The following is a 15,210-nucleotide window of genomic DNA, read 5'->3' as shown; positions in this document are numbered from 1 at the left end:
TATTGGTGAAAGATTATAAATGTCTTATTATAAAGAATTTTTCAGATTGTATAATTATTTTCATCTGAGAAAGAAGTGATGTCAATAATTTATCTTTGTGGCTATTTTTAGCATTTTTTCTTCATCAATTATGGAATTTAGATTTTCAGGTTTGTCTTGGGTAGGAGGAAGCTTTGTTAATTATTTAGGCTTTTCTTCCTCCATCTCTTTCCTCCCTTTCTGGTAGGTTTTCAATGGTCTTCAGCCAACCCTGTTAAGATCTCAAATTAGAAATAAATCTTATATTGTTATATCGATGTTCCTGTCTCATTGGGATAATTGTGACATTATCACTCGTTACTGAGCCAGAAGGCAGCTTCACAGAAGCTCTGGCTACAAAACTGTAGCTTCATCTTTACTTCCTTTCTTGATATTCTGGTAGTATTAGACAGCATTTTTTGTGTGTTTTTTTAAGCTTCCTTTTATGGAGTAATACTCCACCTCCAACCCTGATTTCAAACAATGATCCAATGTCTGGTTCCCACCTGTGTGGCACCTTTAGATCCTGTCACCCTGTGAGTGCTGAACTCCTAATCACCTCTGCCTGCGTCTACAGTGCTACAGCCCAGCAGACACTCATCTCCAGCTCTACTGCTTTGTGTTTCTGTTCTTTTCCGGTCAAAGTTATATTTATTTTGTTCCTTAAACTGTTAATGTCTTTTAAATTTTCTCTTTTGTTATTTTATCTATAGTTACTATTACCCAGAGAAGAAGGGGGTAGCTCAGATGTTGAAAGTTTGTCTTAAACAGCACTATAATAGTTCTCATTACTCAATACAAGAAGTATGCTACTTCTTTAGAAACATTTTTATTTTCTCAAAGACACATTGAGTAAGATAATACTTTGGGGGTGGTTCTTCAGAAGTAAGCATCTCCTTATCAATCTTGTACAAAATCAGAAAGCACATTACTTAAATGTTATTCAGTGATGACATTTCTAATGGAATTAGAGCTGTAGTCCAAACAAATTTTTAACTTGTAGTCCAAACTTAGAGACTGAATGATTAGCTCCAAATATCTCTCAAATATCACTCTTTTTAGCTGAGCTTCTTGGATAGGGCTGAATATCAGTCAGTCCAAGATTGAGCTCTTTAGAGGAAGTGAAGACATTGTGTTGATTGAAAAGAGATCCATATGCTTTGGGCATATGTTTTAGACTGTCAGGTGGCAAGGCTGACATTCCGTTATGAAAATTTAGGAGCCTGACTTGTATTCTCACCCCAGCAGAAGGACTTCCCACCTCCCCAGTGAGCCATAACAGTGCCTGTGAAAAAGCTAAACTTTTTATTTTAAAAAAAGCTTCAAATCTCCTCAAAGTCTTGGTAGAAACCTCATTTGAGGGCTTCCATAGCATAGGAGGAATTTTCTAGGAACCAGAAGGAAGATACTGACAAGAGATCTTAGATCAGAAGAAGTATCAAAAGGAAAAGACACGTGTGATACTGATTTTCCCATTTAAATTGGTGCATATTCAACAAGGACCTTCTGTGTTCCCATCTCATCCTCTGTTCTGAGGATACTAAAATGATGGTCATTTGGTTTCTGTCCTTGAAGGATTAGATCAGAACAAGACGAGAGGCAGAGAGACAAGCCAGGAAATGACTAGTCATTATGAGACATAAAAAGACTAAGGCAGAAAGAATGTAGAAGATATAAGGATTTTTAAAATGTATTTAAGAGGCAGAATCCTGATAGACTGTAGAGTAAGGAAATAAGAAGAATTTTAACTCCAGGATGACTTCCATATCTTTTGCTTGTATGACAGGATTGATTGGTGAGGCCATTTATTAGCACAAAGGATACGGGAGGAAGAAAAGGAAAGGGGGCAGTAAGATAAAGGTTTCAGGTTTTAGACAGATTTAACTTTAAGTGTTTTAGTAACATCCAGGTAGAAGAATTCAGTGGGAAGTTGGATATATGCTAGATTCTAGGACAGAAACTGTAAATTAGGATGTTATCAGCATATAAGGATATAGAATAAACAGAGACAGAATCCTAGAGGAAAGACTAAAAAGGAGTTATCCTTTCTCATTCCATCAAAAATTATCAGTTAAGTGAAAAAAATAAAAGAATGAGCATGTTAATATAATGAAGCCTCAGTATACCCACTCACTTCTTTACCTTTGTAGTACCTTGGAACCGGCCCAGCACATCTCAAGTACTGTAAAAGAACCAAGCAAACTGAGAAGTTGGATTTAGAGCTATATTCATTTCCTGAAATACGCAACTACTAGCAGAAAGTTCAGCCTGACAGAGAAATCATAGAGTCTCATAGAGGTTCCTGCCTATAATATCAGAAGGCAATGCAAGTCCAAGTTAGCAGCATCTTCTATTGGTGGACAAAGACAAGGGACATGGCTCTGAATACTGAAGTCCTCTAATTGCCTCACAGAGGACAGTCAGGCAGCAGCAGAGCCCTAGCAATCAGGCAAAAGTAAGAAAATAGAACTCTAGTGCTCTGGTGGGGTTAGAAGACCCAGACAGGAATAGCAAGAACCCAGAAATAAAAAAGCAAATCCATGATCAGAACCGTAGTACCTAGAACTCAGGGGCTGAGTGTCAGAGAAGGGGCATGAAGCACCTGATCCACTATTGTGTTTTATCACTTCTACCTCCTCAATAGTTCCCAAATCCGTCAGCTCTCTTCGTTTTCACTGTTCTTCCTTTGGTTCAGGCCACCATCCCCTCTTTGCTGAATCGCTAGAACAGCCTCTTATCTGGTCTGTCTCCAGTTTTATTTTCACACCCTGAGTTCACTCTTGTCACTGCAGCTGGAGTGACCTTTGAGAAGTATAAATCTGATGATATCATCCATCTTTCTTTTTAAAACAATTCCTTGAGTGATCTTTATGGACTAGATAAAGAACTGACAATCTTTTTTGTAAAAGTCCAGATAGTAAATATTTCTTACCTTGCAGGCCATACCATCTCTGTCATAACCTCAACGCTGCCAGTGTAGTATAAAAGCAGTCATAAACAATATATAAATAGGTGTACCTGGGTTTCAGTGAAATTTTATTTATAAAAACAAGTGGATTTGGCCCCTGAGTTAGTTTGGTGACTCTAGGACTAGAGGAACAAAGGATTTCCTCTATTTCTGTTGGGCCATTTGTACTGAAATCCTAGGTAGCAAGGCCCTCAGAGAAGTTCCACTGTTGGGAGTAAGCAGCCCTTGTGCAACTGGGGAGGCTACAAGAGTGTAGTTAAGAGCAGTCTTTGCTTTCCACAAGCATATGTGCTGGTTCTCTTATATCAGCTGCAGCTGTGGATGTAGAAGCACAGAGATAATGGCTGGAGAAGAGGCCAATCTCAGGAAAGTGACAGAGTCACCCTCAAACTTCAGGAGGTTGTATCAGAGATCCGCTCCATGTAGAAAGCAACCTCTCTCAGCCTTCGGGCCCAACAGTAACAGTGCTGACATGACCAATGGAAATGTACAAAGGTAACAAAGGGTGCAGAAGTGGGGGGAATGAAGAAACGTAGTGATGGTTCATGGAGGTGGGAATGAACAAAGATGGGCACAGAAGATCAGTGAAACACAAGAACAGATCATGGACAATGGTATGGAACTCAGAAAAGAGGAAAAGAGGAGGATAAACTCAGGTAGGAAGAGCTCAAGGGATCTATTCCATTCCCATAGAAATACCCGGAAATAGCGGGATGATACTTTGAGTGGGGCAACTTTCAAGCCACAACTTATAGGGCAAAATGAGCTGCAATGTTATTTGTTGTCACAGACTGATGAGGCAAGAGGCAGAGGGATTACATGCATAATGGCTAAAAGCTCCAAGGAATTCAAGAGTACATTGAAATGCATTTGAGTTTTAGTCATCATAACATTGATATTCATTTGGAAAATAGTAGCAGATGAAAATGCAGAACATGTTATTTATTCATACCAAGACTGGTATGCAACCAGGTTTATGTACTTATGGTAATTTTATGTCCTCCTCTCCCCACCTCACCTGAGGGGCTCAAAGGCTGGTACCATTTTGTGTCAGTAAAGGTCCAAAGAAATGCATGTAGATCCTATTTAGGAAGGAAGATGCTGGTGAGTGTGAAAAGCTCTAGCTAGAGAAGCAAAATGCTAGCCCTCAAAGCCTTCAGAATCTGGCCCCTGCTACATGTTTAGCCTCATCTCCCACCAATGTCCATGTTGCTTTTCCTGCTTTTGCCCTACTGGTCTGCTTTGGGTTCTTAGGAACCACCATTCTCTCATTCCTCAGGGTCTTGCAAGTGCTACTTCCTCTACTTGGAATACTATCTTCCCCACCCATACACCCCCACCTGTGCCTAATATACTTCTAGATATCCTGCACATCAGTTTTGTTTTTGATCTCAGTGGCCTTGTGGGATAGTAGGAAAAGCCCTGATCTGTAAGTTAAAAGAACTTTTTTCTAGTCCTAGATCAGCTTCCATCTAGCTGTGTACCTTTGAGTTAGTTTACCTTCTCTGAAAATTAACTTGTCAGAAAAACAGAGCTAAAAATATCAACGGTACCCAATCCAAAGAGAAGTAAGAGAAGTATACAAGATAATGGGAAGGGCTTTTAGTATAAGGCACTATATTTGGAAATCTCCACAAAGGCCTTTCTGTTGCTCAGCCTAGAGCTTCCTCTCAGCCTCTTCTTCACATTCTGTTTTCCTCTTCACTGTAGGCATCAGAAATTGACCTTGCTTTCCTATCTTGCAGTAATTGTCATCACTCACTCAATCCCTTAAAATCATGTTGCTCAAGACTAGCTGCTATCCCTGCCACGATCATATTTGATGACCCAAAGCACACGTTATCTGACTGCTAATTACCACCAGGAAACAAAACTAGCACACTTGGTGTCATTAATCCCAGTTTGAGCTTTGAAAATAGTTTATAGTTCTCTTCTTCATGTTTTATTTTACAAAATAACTGACACACCCTTGGACTTCTGCCTTCTAGCTTTCTTCTCAAATATGAAACTCAACAAAACTTCCTTTCCCTTCTGACTCTGATGTTATCCAAATCCCTGAGAACTCTTCCACAACAATGCTCCTCTTCCTAGACTAAGAATGTCACCCACCAAGAAAGGTTATCTCCTTGTCTTAGGTACAGTTTGTAATTTGAAAGCCTCCAGTTTAGTTGACTCCATGGAGCCTCAGCCCATACATGGCCCAAGTGCTGCCATTCCCTGTTCCAACACACACACACACACACACACAGCTAAATGAATACAGTGCTCTTTCCAGCTGATTCCACAGAGTTCCGTTCAATCCAGCCCTCCAGCCAGCTTCATCAATCAACAGCTGGCAAGTAAGATAAAGCCAATTATGCAAACACCATTGAGGTAGAACCTTTCTCCTAAAGTTCACTCTTAAGGGATTAGAGGAACCTTTTATATAAAGCTTTTGCCAGAATTGGAAAGTGCCCACAACCCTGTAATTTATATGTACTCTGGCTCCCCGCAGTGATATTCAGAAAATATTCATTAAATGGAACAATTCTGTTCTGAGTAAAAATTTACAGTCTGGAATGGTCCTTAAGAGGTGATTTGGTCCTTCCTCTGAAACATTTGTGTACTTTGTTTTCTGCAGTTGCTATTTAGGTGCTAGAAACCACGACTTTTGCAGCCACCATTGGTGGCTTGTACAAATCTTTTTCCATCTTCTTCCTTGTTGGTAGAATCAGACTGCATTTCGGTATTTACAGGGTTTTCCTTGCTGTTTGTGTAGCATGCCCATTTTGGCTGGTTGGTGTTCATGCTCTATCCATTGTTCAATATTTTGAATATCACTCTCCAGTTGTTCATCCTCCATACAGCTGTGTGCTCAAGGGAAGTTCCTCTTTCTCATTGCCAAGAGTGAACGGCAATTTGTCCAGGCCAGTCAAAGCGACTTTATTCCCCTTGCCAGTAAAAGGGTTATAGCTCTGTCTTTTGCATATAGCATATAGCTCATCTTGGCCAATGATATGGGAGGGTAAGTCTAGTGAGAAAACTTCTGGAATAAATGTCTTTCAACCTAAAAGAGAAACCCAAGGGACTTCACAATAAAGTTAGCAGATTCAATGATTAAATATGTGTATTTACCACTGGTTCCTCTCAAAACCCCACTAAAATAATTTATTTCCTTTAAGGCATGAATTTGTAAAAATGAGGAAAATAAGAGGGGAGAGAAGACCAACAAAATTTTACACAGTAGGAAGCATACAGACAAGCAGCAACTGACTTGCACACCCAAGAAAGTTGTATGAGCTAAATGTAAGCCATCCGTGGAGAAAACTGAGAGGCAACTCAATTTCACAAGAGTGTACCAAAGACAGCCAAAATGTTGAGTACAGCACATAGGAAAGATAGAACAGAACTGTATCCCTGATGACATCACTAAGACAGCCTAAAACCGTGCTGGGCTCCACGCTTCATGTTATGTGAGATAATAAATGTGCCTAGTTTACACCGCTTTCAGATGAGGTTTTTAATTCCTTGCAGCCTAAATCATCTAAGTGATACCGAGTCTCAGTTCTTTTTTTTTTTTTGAGACGGAGTTTCACTCTTGTTACCCAAGCTGCAGTGCAATGGCGCAATCTTGGCTCACCGCAACCTCCGCCTCCTGGGTTCAGGCAATTCTCCTGCCTCAGCCTCCTGAGTAGCTGGGATTACAGACATGCGCCACCGTGCCCAGCTAATTTTTTGTATTTTTAGTAGAGACGGGGTTTCACCATGTTGACCAGGATGGTCTCGATCTGTTGACCTCGTGATTCACCCACCTCGGCCTCCCAAGGTGCTGGGATTACAGGCTTGAGCCACCGCGCCCGGCCCTCAAGTTCTTTAAGGAAAAGGGGTGTGGGGTGCATGGTATGAGGTCTGGGAAGACGTGAATTAAAGCAGCTCTCTCATTGGTCACACGAGCACTCTTGTTGATTTTCTCTCTCCTGCATCTATCCAGTCTCCACTTTCTAGTCATAATTTCCTCTGCTTGATCATATTACCTGCTACTTTTTCTCATTTTTTATTTTTAATCTTTGTGGGTCCATATTCGGTTTACGGGGTATATAATGTATGTATTTATGGGACATATGAGATATCTTCGATACAGGCATGTGATGCATAATTACATCATGGAAAATGGAGTAACCATCCCCTCAACTATTTATCCTTTGTTTTACAAACAAATCAGTATGCTCTTTTAGTTATTTATAAACAGTTACATTATACAGTTATATTCTTATTTATAAATGTACAATTAACTACAGTCACCCTGTTATCAAATAGGTCTTATGTCATTCTATTTTGTGTGTGTGCGTGTGTTTGCACGCTACTTTTTTAAGCAAATGGCTGGAGACAACTCCCCTGTATTTCATAGCTTCCTTTCAACTTCAGCTCCCATCGTTAAAATGCATTTCCTTTAGAGTAATTTATTGAAAAAGTAAGTAGGATAGGTCCAGTTTATTCTTTAATGCCAGGCTTCATGGTATCTCTGACCAGTTTTCTAATTGTTTCCCTTCATTACAATTCCCATCCCTGGTCCAATTAGCACATGTTGTGGGGGAAAGAAATGTGTATCAGGGTTGTGGTGATATTAAACTAGTTCCCTAGATTCACACCACTGGGGGTAGGAAGGCACCATTTCTTCTTAAAATAGGCTGTAGAATAGACTGACTTAACCTCAAAGAACTGGTTATTTTGTTGAAACATCAAAAAAAGAAAGGATATACAAACTTCTTTAATGGCCCATTCCTTCTATGTTACCTCACAGCAAAGGCATTTTAAAGCCTAAACCACAACTTCCTGCTACAATCATTTTCTCTTGTGGCCTCGCTGAAAAAGAGATACAGCAACTTCCTACAGCTTCTTAATATCCATTCTGGAAATATTATACCTTTGGGTAGTCTCATCTCCAGGCAAAAGAATTCCATTTTTTTTTACACTATCATTTTAAGGACTAAGGAAGAAAATATCTCATGTATTACATTTCTACAACTTTTCTCCACAGAATGAATACATAGATTAGTTTTTGTTCAACAGTAATGAAAGGCATTATGCAAATACCAATGGCAATATTTTAAGTTATGGCATTTTTATTCACAGAGTATATGCTGAATATAATTTAAGGATGCAAAATCTCTGTCCTTGCATTGGTCACAAAATACAAAGTTCAACTCCTATAGGAGGCTAGAAATTTATGATGGATGACAGAATAATGTATTAATATACAAATAGATATACAGTACATTATAGAGAAATATACCTATGTAGAATGAATGTGCCTTTAAGTGTGCATAAACTTTACAGTAGCTTAATGTATATATATCTATTTCTAGATAAAGCTAATGCACCATGTGTATACCTATGTATACACACATACGCACACACTGAGAGTTAAGTGTGTGTGCATATGCTGAGAGAGAAAGGGAAAGAACATGGCATGTCTTTACAAACATAAAGACTTAATGTATACTAAGGACACATTCACATTATAATATATCTTTAATACATTTTTCTGAGACAGGGTCTCACTTTGTTGCCCAGGCTGGAGTGCTGTGGCGTGATCATAGCTCACTGCAGCCTCGACTTCCAGGCTCGAGCAACTGTCTCACCTCCAAGAAGCTGGGACTATAGGCATGCACCACTATGAGAGGCTAATTTTTGTATTTTTTTGTAGAGTCAGGGTTTTTCCATCTTGCCCAGGCTGGTCTCAAACTCCTCAAGTGTTCCACCTGTCTCAGCCTCCTAAAGTGCTGGGACTACAGGCATAAGCCACCACTCCTGGCCTTTTAACATATATTTTAATGTGCCTTTAATTCTAACCCTATGGCAGTCCAGCAAAAATATAAAATTGGCCTAGCAAGTAAGGCTTCTTCAAGTACAGGAATTTTCTCATTAGTAGCCTATATGTCCAGTCTATGGTCACTAAAGCTCATGTTTCTTGAGTACTTGACAAATGCTAGAAATGGTGCTACAGGATTTTCATCTCATTTAAGGATGAGCCAAGGAAGGTAGTCTCTATACAAACGTGGTCAAATCTCCCTATATGTTTTCCTCACATTTTTTCTTTCCTCTCCATCCAAGCTACCACTATCCCAGGCAGACCTGGTCACCTTACACCTGAGCTTAGCAATCTCTCTGTTCTTCTGTCTTCTTTTCTCCAGCACTTTCCTCTGCCAATTCCTCCTTTTTACAGTAAATGCTTTATGGGATCTTCTTCCATCAGCCTGTGAGTCTGGGAAGGCAGAAATTGTCTTCCTCCCTATAGTTCTCCCCGGTTCCATTACAAGAGATAGCACCCAGAGGGAAATCACTGGGAGAACATTAGTTGGGCAAACTTTAAATCCTACCTTTCCCGCTCTGTGTATTCTTGGATAAACTGTGGCAAGCTTCATCATCTGAAAAATGGCATGGGAACAGTAGATGGCCTCTTAACTTTATGTGTCAACTTAACTGGGGTAAGAGATGCCCAGATAGCTGGCAACACATTATTTATGGGTGTATCTCTGAGGGTATTTCCGGAAGAGATTAGCATCAGAATTGGTAGACTATGTAAAGAAGACCACTCTCATCTATGTGGGTGGGCATTTCCATTCCATTGAGAGACCATATAAAACAAAAAGAATCAAGAAAAATTATCTCCTCTTTAGTTGGGCTACCCATCTTCTCCTGCCCTTGGACAGATATTGAAGCTCCCTGTTCTCAGGCCTTCAGACTCTAGGACTGACTAACATGAGCCACCATCCCCACCACCCATCCTAGTTCTCAAGCTTTTGGACTTAGACTGGGAGTTACAGCATCAGTTCTTTTGTTCTCAAGGCCCTGGACTTAAACTGAATTATACCACTGGTTTTTATTGGTTCTCCAGGTAGCCCTCTGTATCTGTGGGTTCCAAATCTGTAGATTCAACCAATTGCAAACCAAAAATATTCAGGAAAATATGGATGGTTGCATCTGTACTGAACATATACAGACTTTTGTCACATCATTATTCCATAAGCAATAGAGTATAACAGTGATTTACATAACATTTGCATTGTATTAGGTATTCTCAGTAATCTAGAGATGATTTAAAGTATATGGGAGGATTGTGTGGGTTATATGCAAATTCTACATAATTTCATATAAAGGACTTGAGCATCCTCAGATTTTTGTATTCACTAGGGCATCCTGAAACCTCACAGATAGCAAAGGGATGACTGCACACACACACACACACACACACACACACACGTATTATATATTGGTTCTGTTTCTCTGGAGAACACTGGCTAATACAGATTTTGGTACTGAGATTGGTTCTAGAGAAACAGGTTTTCAAGTGAGGGGTTTTTTTTTTTAATTTATTCTAGGGTTTCTGAAATTGGCTTTCTAATCTGACACAATTTAAAGATGATAATGACTCCCTTTCCAGTAGTAAAGAGACACAAAATAGTCTGTGGCACAAACTGTTTGTAGATATACACAAAATATCTGCATTGGATATTCCTCATCAACCACTTATAAGTTGCAAGGAGCTTAGTAACGCTGTACATGTTAGTTTTGAACACTTTTGGAAAACTAAGGAATATGACACTGAATCACTGGAAAAAATAGTTTACAAAAAAAATGACCTAAGGGATTCAAATTCCCACCTTAAGTGCTACATAAATTTATAGGTGTGCTTTGAGAGACAGCATTATCTCTAGTGCAGGGCTGAAATTGCTGAAAATCAAATGTAGGATCTCATCCTGTAATTGGCTGAATTACAGCACAAGTTAAACTCTCAGCCTCACAAGGTATATACTGGTAAAGTGAGGACACTGTGAAAGAATGGGATCTTTCGAGTTGGGATAGGGGTATGTGGGAAGACTCTTAAGGAAGCTGGGTACACTGAATCCCTTAATTGTGAGTATCTTATTTGCCAGTGAAAGAAGTCTCCCCGCCCTCAGTAGAGCTTAGCTCCCACCCCCAAGAGAAATTGGTCTCCCTAACCCCAGCAAAAGTGGCATCCCCAATACCAGCAGAAATGACCCCCTACTCCCAATGTCAACAGCAGCCCCACCTCAAGTGGGAGTCATCTCCTTATTCACAGTGGTCTGAGTCTTTTACCTCCATCTGGGGATTAGCCCTGCATCACCTGAGGAATTGCCTTCTCTGAGGCAGTTGCCATGCAAGATGCTGCTGATTCTCCACAAGACCTGCCTCCAACACCCCTCTTTCCTTCTAGACAAATAACTAGACTCAAGTCCCAGCAGGCCCTTAAAGGGGAAGTACAGTGTGGCCCATGAGGAGGCATGCTATATTCCAAAAGAACTACCTAACCTTTCTAATTTATAGAAGCAGAAATCTAGGGAATATGTGTGGGAATTGATATTAAGGGTGTGGGATAATGAAGGAAGGAACATAAAGTTGGATCAGGTTGAATTAATTGATATGGGCCCACTAAGCAGAGATTCTGCATTTAATTTTACAGCTTGGGAGTTAAGGCTCTAACAGTTTATTTGGTTGATTGTCTAAAACACAATCAAAAGATGGCCCATTGTGAGCAAACTGGAAATGACAGCTCTCCCTACGTTTAATGTAGAGAAAGGGATTCACAGGCTTAGGGAGATTAGAAACAGTGGATTTATAATTTATGACCTATTCCCAAACACTGAGATCTAGAAGACACACTTTTAGAATACTTTAAGAAATAAATTACTAAAGGAAGCCCCAGTATTCTTAAACTCTGTGATTACTCTTTGTAGGCTAGATCTTAGAGTAGGAACCATAGCCACTTAATTGGAAAACCTAAATGCAATGGGAGTAATTGGATCCAGAGTGGCGAGGCCAAGTGGCAGCATTCCACTGCCAAAGGCAAGGTGGGCGTAGTTACCGTGTTGGGTGGCAGAGTCAAAGCAGCAATTAGAATATTCTGACTCACACAGATCTGTGGCGTGGGCTAGTTAATCACGGTGTTCCTAGAAGTGAAATAGATAGGAAGCCTATTAAATTTTTACTTGATCTGTATAAACAGAAAATTTCCAGGTCACATGAAACAAAGTTTAACTTTAATCATAAAATCAGAGAGTCAGAGCCCCTCAATCAGTTTTCAGACTTGAGCCAGTTTATAGACCCAGAAGCCCTCAAATGAAAATTTATACTGTGAATCTTTCTCCCAGCCTTCTCTAAAAGGACCTATAGACTTTTAGCAGGGTAACCACGCACCAGTGGAAAAGATATAATCAGACTTTTGGGTGACTACTGAACACTGGATCTGAACTGACACTGATTCCAGGAAACCCAAAACGTCACTGTAGCCCCTCATTCAGAGTAGGAGCTTATAGAGGTCAGGTAGTCAATGGAAGTTTCAGCTCGTTCATCTCATAATAGGTCTCAGAACTCATCCTGTAGTTATTTCCCAGTTCCAGAAAACATAATTGGAATGACATACTTAGCCACTGATAGAATCCTCACATTGGTTCCTTAACTTGTGGACTTGGGTCTATTATGATGAAGAAGACCAAGGGGAAGCAGTTCTAGAATTGCCTCCATCTCAAAAAATAGTAAATAAAAAGCATTACTACATTCATGGAGGGAATGCAGAGATTAGTGCTACCATTAAGGACTTGAAAGATGCAGAGGTAGTGACTCTCATCACATCCCCATTCAACACTCCTATTTGGTCTATGCAGAAGACAGATGGAGCTGGAAGAATGATAGTGGATTATTGTAAGCTTAACCAAGTGGTGACTATAGTTCCAGCTGCTGTGCCAGATTTAATTTCATTGCTTGAGCAAAGAAACACATCCCCTGGTACCTGGTAAATAGCTTATCTGGCAGATGCCCTCTTCTCCATTTCTGTCAACAAGGCCCACCAGAAACAGTTTTCTTTCAGCTGGCAAGGCCAGCAATACACCTTCATTTTCCTACCTCAGGGTTATATTAACTCTCCAGTTCTATGTCACAATTTAGACAATGTCAAGTACACAGGGATCTTGATCACCTTCCCCTTCCACAAGACATCATACGGGTTCATTACATTGATGACATTATGCTAATTGGACCTAGTGAGCAAAAAGTAGCAACTACTCTAGATATGATTGGTAATCATTTATGTGTTAGAGGTTGGGAAATAAATCCAACTAAAATTCAGGTGCAATCTATGTATCTCAGTTAAATTTCTTGGGGTCTATGGTGTGGGCATGTTGAGATAGCTCTTCTAAGGAGGAGGCTACATTGTTGCACCTGGCCTCTAACCAAAGGGAAAAAAAAGGCTAGAGGCCTATGTGGATTTTGGAGGCAATGAATTTCTTATTTAAGCATGTTATTCTGGCCCATTTACCTCTGACCAAAAAGTTACTAGCTTTGAGTGGGTCCCAGAACAGGAAAATGTTCTACAACAGATCCAGGAGGCTATGTAAGCTGCTCTTCCCCTTAGGCCATATGATCCAGTAGATTCTATGGTACTTGAGGTGTCAACGGCAGATAGGGATGCTGTTTATATCTTTTTGTAAGCTCCCACAGATGAATTGCAGTTTAAGGCTTCAGAATTTTAGAGCAAAGCTATGCCATCATCTGCAGGTAATGATTCTTCTTTTGAGAGACAGCTCTCGGCCTGCTACTGGGCCTTAGTAGAAACTAAATGCTTAACCACGGATCACCAAGTTACTATACAATCTGAACTGTCCATCATGAACTGAGTTTTAGCTGACCCATCAAATCATAACACTGGGTATGCACAGCAATAGTCTATCATCAAATGGAAGTGGTATATATATAACTGAGCCCAAGCAAACCCTGAAGGCACAAGGAAGTTATATAAAGTGATCCATGGTTCTCATCCCTGCTATTGTCTTCTCTCTTCCAGCTGCACCCATGGCTCCATGAAGATTTCCCTACAGTCAGTTGACAGAGGAAGTGAAGACTTGGCTCTGGTTTACAGATGGTTCTGTGTGACATACAGGCACTACCCAAGAGTGGACTGCTGTAGCACTAGAACATCTCTCTGGGACATCTCTGAAAGGCAGTGTTGAAGGAATATTCTCCTAGTGGGCAGAACTTCAGGCATTGCACCTGGTTGTGCACTTTCCTTAAAACAAAAAGTGTCCAGACATGTGATTATATACTGATTCAAGAACTATAGCCAACGGTTTGGCTGGACGTTCAGGAACTTGGAAGAACATACTTAGAAAATAGGCGACAAGAAATTTAGGGAAGAGATATGTGGATAGATCCCTTTGAGCAAAACATATGCAGATATTTGTATCCCACAAGAATGCTCACCAAAAGGTGACTTTGGCCAAAAAGTATTTTAATAGTCAAGTGACTAGGATGACCTGTTCTGTGGATACTAATCAGCCTCTTTCGCTAGCCAACCCTGTCATCACACAGTGGGCTCATGAACAACGTGGCCATGGTGCCAGGGATGGAGGTCATGAATGAACTTAGCAACATGGACTTCCACTCACCTAGGCTCACCCTTGTTATAGCCAGTGCTGAGTGACTCATGTGTCAGCAGCAGGGACCAACACAGAGCCTCCAGCATGGCACCATTCTCCAGGGTGATTAGACAGCTACCGCGTGGCAGATTCATTACACTAAATTACTTCTGTCATGGAAGGAGCAGCATTTTGTCCTTACTGGAATAGACAACAGTGTACATGGACTTTCCTTCCCTGCATGCAAACTCTGCACATGTATTTTCCTTCCCTGAACACAAAACTACTGTCCATGTACTTACAAAATGCTTTATCCACCATCATGGTATTGTGCATGGCATTACTTCTAATCACAGCAAAAAATTGCAGCAATGGGCCCATACTCATGGAATTCACTGGTCTTACCTTATTCCCTACCATCCTGAAGCAGCTATCTTGATAGAATGGTGGAATGGCCTTTTGAGACTCAGTTATAGCTCCAGCTAGGTGCAGCGATTGGGCAAGGTTCTCCATGAGGTTATATATACTTTGAATCAGCAACCAATATATGGTGCTGTTTCTCCCATAGCCAGGATCATAGGTCCAGGAATCAAGGGGTGAAAAACGGTTGTGGCAACATTTACTATTACCCCTAGAGACACACTGACAAATTTTTTGCTTGTTTCCATGATTTTATGCTCTATTGGCCTAGAGGTCATAAACCTAGAGGGAGGAATGCTTCCACCAGGAGATACAGCAATGATTCCATTAAACTGGAAGTTAAGACTTGCCACCCACCATGTTGGGCTCCTAATGCCTCTATGTCAACAAGCA

The 15,210-nt window shown here is 40.4% G+C and overlaps 1 long non-coding RNA gene across 6 annotated transcripts in view; it reads right to left on the bottom strand.

The window, feature by feature from the left end:
* Positions 1-15,210, bottom strand: part of LOC103796261 (uncharacterized) — a 175,913-nt gene that overhangs the window by 107,223 nt on the left and 53,480 nt on the right. For 2 of the 6 annotated variants that reach the window (XR_013523364.1, XR_004730584.3), the window contains exon 3: positions 11,853-11,937. The exons of the other annotated variants lie outside the window; for them this stretch is intronic. This is a non-coding gene — a long non-coding RNA (uncharacterized LOC103796261). The remainder of the gene's footprint in view (positions 1-11,852; positions 11,938-15,210) is intronic. 6 annotated transcript variants of the gene reach the window in all.

This window comes from Callithrix jacchus, chromosome 10 (assembly GCF_049354715.1).
Source record: "Callithrix jacchus isolate 240 chromosome 10, calJac240_pri, whole genome shotgun sequence".
NCBI lineage: Eukaryota > Metazoa > Chordata > Mammalia > Primates > Cebidae > Callithrix > Callithrix jacchus.
The sequence above is the reverse complement of the archived record's forward strand: the minus strand, read 5'-3'. Positions and strand labels throughout refer to the sequence as shown.